Consider the following 7,110-nt stretch of genomic DNA (forward strand, 5'->3'; position numbering starts at 1 on the left):
ATATATATATATATATATATATGTATATATGTATATATGTATATATGTATGTGTGTGCAAGTTTTGTATTTATTTATTTGTATAGATACATATTCCATTTCTATCCAAATATGAGGCCTAGCATTCACACATGTATAATTTAGTTCTTTGTATCACCAATATATTGTGGTGCAGTGAAAACTTGGTACGGCTTTTCTAGCCATGGTCTTTATGATTCCACCAGATGAGTAGGTGGAACTATGCAAATGTGAGGTGCTTATGGCCCACCAAAGGGATTTAATATCTTTCTAATAATGTAAATAAGGTACATGGCACCCTTGTGGGAGTAGGACCATGCAAGTAGGGTGTATGAAGCCCTGATGTGAGGACTGTTCAGTTTTGCCATCTCGTTAGGCTTAATATGAGCCATCCCAGAGGAAGAAGGCTGATCTCACTACCATAAAGACAGAGAAGATCTGGGTGTGGAGTGTGTCTTTGGGCCCAAGATCCCTGCACTGATTCAATGGCAGAGAGATGGCAGCAGCAGAGACAACAGAACCTAGAGACTGGCATGTGACAGAGCAGTGAGCTTCCCAGTCCACAGAGCAAGAAAGCTGAGTGCTTGAGGCAGGAGACTTACTGGTGGAATGGGATGACTCTCTGGGTGCTGACAGAACTAAAAGAGCTTTGATACAGTTGCCCATGCATGGATAAGGACAGGCCAAGAGGCCCAGGGACAAAGAGAGGCGTGCCTGAGGGCATGGCCAAGAGGAGGCTGTCCTGATCTAAGAATTGTATCCTTAGCATTCTTTTGTCTGAATTGTAATCTATTCCTTCCCTAATAAACCCCATAAATATGAGTATTGTTTGTGAGTTCTGTGTGGCCATTGCAATGAATTATTGAACGCAGCAGAGAAGTAGAGAGTGCTGGAGGAAGGATAGTTGATGTCAGAATTGGTGAAAAAAAAAAATTGGTGGTGGCCTGTCTGACCTCTTAGGAATCAGCTTGAGGCTACTGATGTTATATGGATTCTCCTTCCCCCTTGTTAAATTAGAGGAGGTAACAGGACACCACCCCAATACCCTTTTTGCATATATTTTGGGGATTTTTACATATTAGCATCTACAGACATGCTAGATGGTATTCCTTTTTTAATTTTTTAAATAAATTATAATTTCTATTATGATGTTTCAATATTGTACTTATGTATGTACCAATGTCTTTGCAAATGTGATTGTGTAATAAATTCCTATAGATAGAATTGGAAGCTCTGGTAGCATAGTGCCTAAGAAATTTGACTGCTAACCAGAAGGCTGGCAGTTCAAACCCACCAGCCACTCAAAAGGAAGACTGGGCAATTCTTCCATAGAGATACTACCTCAGAAACCAAAGGACGGGTTTCTATGAGTCAGAATTCCTGGCCCAAAGATATTTTCATAACTGTCATTTTCCTCTAAAAAATGTGTCATCTCTTTATACTTCTAAAAACCCACTACAGGAAAGTGAGTTTCCACAGTCTCATCACATAGTACATTATTAAATTTTCTTTATTTTTAGTAACCATTGTATATATTTTAGGAGCTCTGGTGGCATAGTGCCTAAGGCATTTGACTGATAACCAGAAGGCAGGTGGGTCAAAACTTCTGTAGTGATACCACCTTGGAAACCCAAGGAGGGGTTGCAGTGAGTTTGATGGCAGTGAGTTTGGTTTGGTTTTTTGGTGGCACAGTTCCTAAGGCATTTGACTGCTAACAAGAAGGTTGGCGGAAAGGTTGGGCAATCTACTTCCATAGTGATATCTCTTTGGAAACCCAAGGAGGGGTCATTATGAGTTGGGTCCAACTCAACGGCACATAACAACAAGGTTGGTGGTTCAAACCCACCAGCCACCCTACAGAAGGAAGACTGGACAATCTACTTCTGTAAAGATTAACCACTTCGGAAACTCAATGGGGGTCACTATGAGTCAGAATGGACTTGAAGGCAGTGAATTTTTTTTTTTTTAAATATATTTTATGATTGTTTGACTCTGTTGATTCATCCACAAAATAACTATAATCACTGATATGCTCTTCTTATTGTTGTTATGTGCCGTTGAGTTGGACCCAACTCATAGCAACCCCTCCTTGGGTTTCTGAGGCAGTATCACTACAGAAGTAGATTGCCCAACCTTCCTTCCGAGGAGTGGCTGGTGGGTTTGAACTGCCAACATTCTGGTTAGCAGTCAAGTGCCGTAGGCACTACACTACCTATTTTCACAGCCCAGAAACCTTTCTCTCTTGTGAATATTAACTTTTCCTTTTTCAAAATTTTCCTTTGTCACATTTTCCTGATCATCATACTCATTTACGTGAAGGAAAAAACATGAAACATGGTATAGACCTTAAACTTTGTCATCAATGAATGTTGTTGTTAGTTGTTATGAAGTGGGCCCGACTCATGGTGACATTATGTCATAACTAAACATTGTCTGGTCTTGAGCCATCTTCAGAATTGTTGGTATGAATAACTTGTGTTAATGCCACCTAGCACCCCAGTCAAAACAGGAAAGTGATACTTAAATGTATCTTTTCCCTTTTAGAATTATCTTGTCCTCCTGGCTGGACTCCTACAAAATTCAAAGTGGCAGGCCTGTAATGTGATAATGTTAAAGGACACTATAGTGAGCTTTGTCTTTTAGATGAGACATAGGGGAAAATATTGAATTTCCTGATTTGCAATGGCAAAGTCCACAATTACATACTTTGTAATTTCAAAGAGCATCTGTCATCACACAAAGACAAATATATTTCTCGAAGAAACATCTGGTACTTTTTTAAACAAGCCTCAGGCCAGCTCTGCGCAATGGATGAAAAATGTGCTATAGATAGAGTGTTACTTCATGTTGGTTTTCATTTAATTCGGCAAGTGTAGAATGTATGCATTAAATTAAGCATCTCAGTATTAGCTCTCTTCAAGAACTTGGAGGAGTTTATAGGGTTTTTTTTTTTTTTCTTTTAATGTATATATTTTCCATATAATAATAAATTATGACAAATTAAGTTTAGGTTACGTTAGTCCTCTGTGGAATAAATTAGTTATTGGAATACCATTTGTTGGTGGAGAGTGTGTGCTTTTTACTGGCTTCTGACTTATTTTCTATCTGTGATGGTTTGTGTTAAATGATTAAATTTAAATTTATTTTCCATGAGAAAGTTCTTCATCCTAGAGCCATCAATATTGACTCAGATGAGGCTGTAACACTTTTTGTCATCATGTGTTCACTTTAAAAACTATGTAACACATGGAAAAATTCAGAGAAACATGTTATATTAGGTGAATATCTATTCCAACCCAAGGCACAGGTCTGGAGCTAGCTTCTGCCTCTGCCCCTGCTAAAACTCTACAAGTCCTCAGTAGGGTAGGGAATTTCAGAGGGCTCTTCACATAGTCCTTGCTCACTCCACTTGTTGATGGATGGGAGGGTAGCACACTGACTAGTTTCTGAAACAAGAGATGTGGTTAATAAGTACTGAAATACATCCTTTTGCCTAAAATTGAAAATGAGGGTACTGTTGCTGTTTTATGAGACATTTATGGTCAAGTATCTCAGCGTAGTACAAAGTCAAAAAGCCTTAGGTAGCAATCAGTGCTTGGTTTTTCAGTACAAAGTTCAAAGTGCAAAGTTCAAACTGGTACGTTTAGTATCATTTGTGCAACATCAAGAAGATATCTTGGTAGCATGACATAACTCTGTGCATAAAATTACTTGACATGATTTATTTTCTATGTGCAATACCTTAACATTGAATAAATGCATATGAATATGCATTGAATATATCTTGACTAAATGTAGAAATTATAAAGAATAACACTAGTTAGCTTCAATGGGAGGTGGAAAATGTTACCACCTAGGAAGCTTCTAATTTCCCTACGTACATTGTTGAGGTGGGGTTGGAGATGAGACTGTATTTGGAAAATCTCTTTAGGAGATTCTGAATGCTCCCAATCACATCACTCCTGCCCCAATTAAGATTTTCTGCATTTTATCCTTATAACCTTGGCAACATAGGTTTACTGATCAGTGGCTTATATGTTATCAGGTACAAATGCCACTTTTGCGGGAATCTAAAGCATAGTGCCTAAGGCACTTGACTGCTAACCAGGAGGCTAGCGGTTCAAACCCACCAGTCACTCCTTGGAAGGAAGATGGGGCAATCTACTTCCGTAGCGATACTGCCTCGGAAACCCAAGGAGGGGTCGCTATGAGTCGGGTCTGACTCAACGGCACATAACAACAACAACAAAGCCATTCCTATTTATTATAAAGCCCCATACTTCCTTATGTTCTTACTATTTACTGTTGGGAAACAGGTATTTATGTATCTATCAAATTTCCTGCTTCTTACATTAGAGGACACTAACTGCATGTTCCCCTAGATAAGCGGAGGTACTGAATTGAGGAGTAGAGGGAACATGGCAGCCCCAGAAATTCTCTGCTTGAGTCTGGTGTAACTCAGATATGTGGAGCTTTCTTTCTGAGATTGTCTTTGTGACATAAAGTGGTAGTTGCTGGATGTTATTGAGTTGACTCTGAGTCATCACTACACCATTTGACAGAGTAGAATTGCTGCCTAAGTTTTTTGTGGTTGTAAGCTTTACTGAAACAGATGGCTAAGTCTTTCTCCTGTGGAGCCTCAGGGTGGGTTTGAACTGTGACCCTTTCGGTTGGCAGTCAAGCACTTAACCATTGCATCATAAGGTAGTGTGGTTGGGAAAGATTCTTTGTTACTTCATCCAGGTTTAGGGTTGAGAAGAGAGCGCAAAGATAAGCACCTTGCAATACATTTCTGGAATCTGTCTTGTCATGCTCCCATTAGTCCTGCCCTTGCTTTCTAAATGAGAGCCAAATCATTCACCTCAATGGCCTTCCTCAAGGGATTAAATGCTTCTTCAAATTTCCACCATTCTCAGATGCCCTGTTCACTCCTCTGCATCCTGTACCATGGTACAAACACTGTTTCTTTTCGAAGTATGGACAGCAACATAAACCCTTTCAGCTCTTCAAAGAGACATCAAATGCCCTAATTCCTTTCTATAATTCTTCCAGTAATAACTTCATTCATTCTATTTTCCCTCATTCTGACATTACTTATGTGGCCTAGGTTGTGCCCTGAAGTGTTTTTCACTTACTTCATTTTCCCTTCTTGGTGCTCCTTTATCAACTTTATAGTATTTATGAAACTCTAAATGAAGTGCACTAAAATGTCTTTTTCTACTGCTTCAGGCAGTAGTTCAAAGTTACCTTACAATTGAGAACTTAATATAACCGTGATCTAAAATCAATCCAGATACTTCTGCATTCAATTGCTAAATTCATTCTTGGTTAAGAGTTAGCTAACTTATTAAGAAATCATAGAACCATTCTCTAATATACCCTGATGACAATTCAGAAAATATAGATGCAACTTCTGAATATTAGTACTTCCATGTAGCCTTTTCTAACATGTAACTGCACAAACTTAGTTCCTTTGAAAGGATTATGGAAAAACATTGCAATACTTAAAAATGACAATATCCTTTATGATATCCAGGGTTAGACTGAGATATAAAGGAAATCTGGCGGCTACTTACATGGTGTGAGCTGACAAGTGCTCAGACTCCTCTGACCAAAGTAGACCCCTTTGGCACTTAACATGCAGGGCTTGAAGTACTTAGATTTATATCTAAAGAAGAAGACCAAGGCTCAAGTCAAGCCCTGGTATTCCATATTCGATGCAATTCAGTTATATAAAACAAACATTTTTAAAGCAATTAGTACCTGTCAAGCGCTGTGCTAAGTGAAAAGGTTGTAAAGATGGGTTTTAAAAAAAGGCACAAGACTCAGGAGCTAACGGATCAGCTGGAGAGAACATCAGAACAATTAACTGTAACACAATATAAGAAGACCAGAAACAAGTACAGCACAGTATTTTGGGAACTCTAAAGATTGGGTGGAAAGAGAATGAAAGGTCAAATGACAGAGGTAATGCTTCATTTGTCCTTGAAATGTGAGTAGAATTTCTTCTCAGAAAGGAGGAGGAAAGAGAATTTAAGGGAGAGAATGGGAAGTAGGGCATAAGCAAAAACAGAGGCATGAACAACATGGAATGCTCTGCAGAAAAATTTAAAAGTCCATTTCCACAAAAAATCTGGGCAGAATGAATGGTTTTATGTGTGTGGAAGGAATCTAAAAATGCAGTTAGAAAGGTAAGCTGTGACAAGTATGCAAAGATCCTTGTGTATCATGTGAAGGAGTTTGAGCTTTTTATTCTTTCTAATGGGGAAAAGAATGGAGTATCAAACAGTGAAATAATACGGTAAGATCTGCCTTTCAGAGAGTTAACTCAGACACAGAATGGAAAATTAAGAAGCAGAATGAGACTACAGTTTGGGCACAGAGGACACATAATGGCTATCAGTTGCCATCGAATTGACTCCAACGCATGGTGATTCAATGTGTGTTAAAGTAGAATGGCATTCCATAGCGTTTTCAGTGTCTGATGTTTTGGAAATGTATAACCAGGGCTTTCTTCTGAGGCACCTCAGAGTCTACTCAAACCTCCAACCATTCAGTTAGCAGCTGAGGACATTAACCATTTGCACCACTCAGGGACACCACTTAACAGCAAAATCTACTTTAATCAGAGGGGAACTTTCAGAAGATAAAACAAAGGAATTAGAGGTGAGAATATGGGACATGAAACTTTTTGGAACAGACAAGGAAAAACAAAAGAAATCTTAAGATACGGTGAATCTTCAAATGCCATGGTAAACTAAAATCATCTAGTAATTTGACTACAGGACAACTTGGGCAGGGGAAAGAGCACTGAGAAGTCACTACAATATAAATTTCACTTGTTAGATGTCCTAATCTTAGAGGAATCAAACTTCCATTACATTTAGACTTATATTGCTATTTCCAAATTATGAATGAAGAGAGAACATTTATTGTCTATGAAATAGGAACTTTACAAGTATTACTTTACAAAAGAAATCTTATGAGGACTCCCATATCTTGCTATGGCAATGTGGCTTCTTTCAGATTAACTCTCTTGCTAACAATGACTACATAAACTGGATAAGCTACAAACATCATGTATTTAGAGTTA

Source organism: Orycteropus afer, unplaced genomic scaffold (assembly GCF_000298275.1).
Source record: "Orycteropus afer afer isolate SDZICR_OR568_19922 unplaced genomic scaffold, OryAfe1.0 scaffold00008, whole genome shotgun sequence".
In the NCBI taxonomy this organism is placed as follows: Eukaryota; Metazoa; Chordata; class Mammalia; order Tubulidentata; family Orycteropodidae; genus Orycteropus; species Orycteropus afer.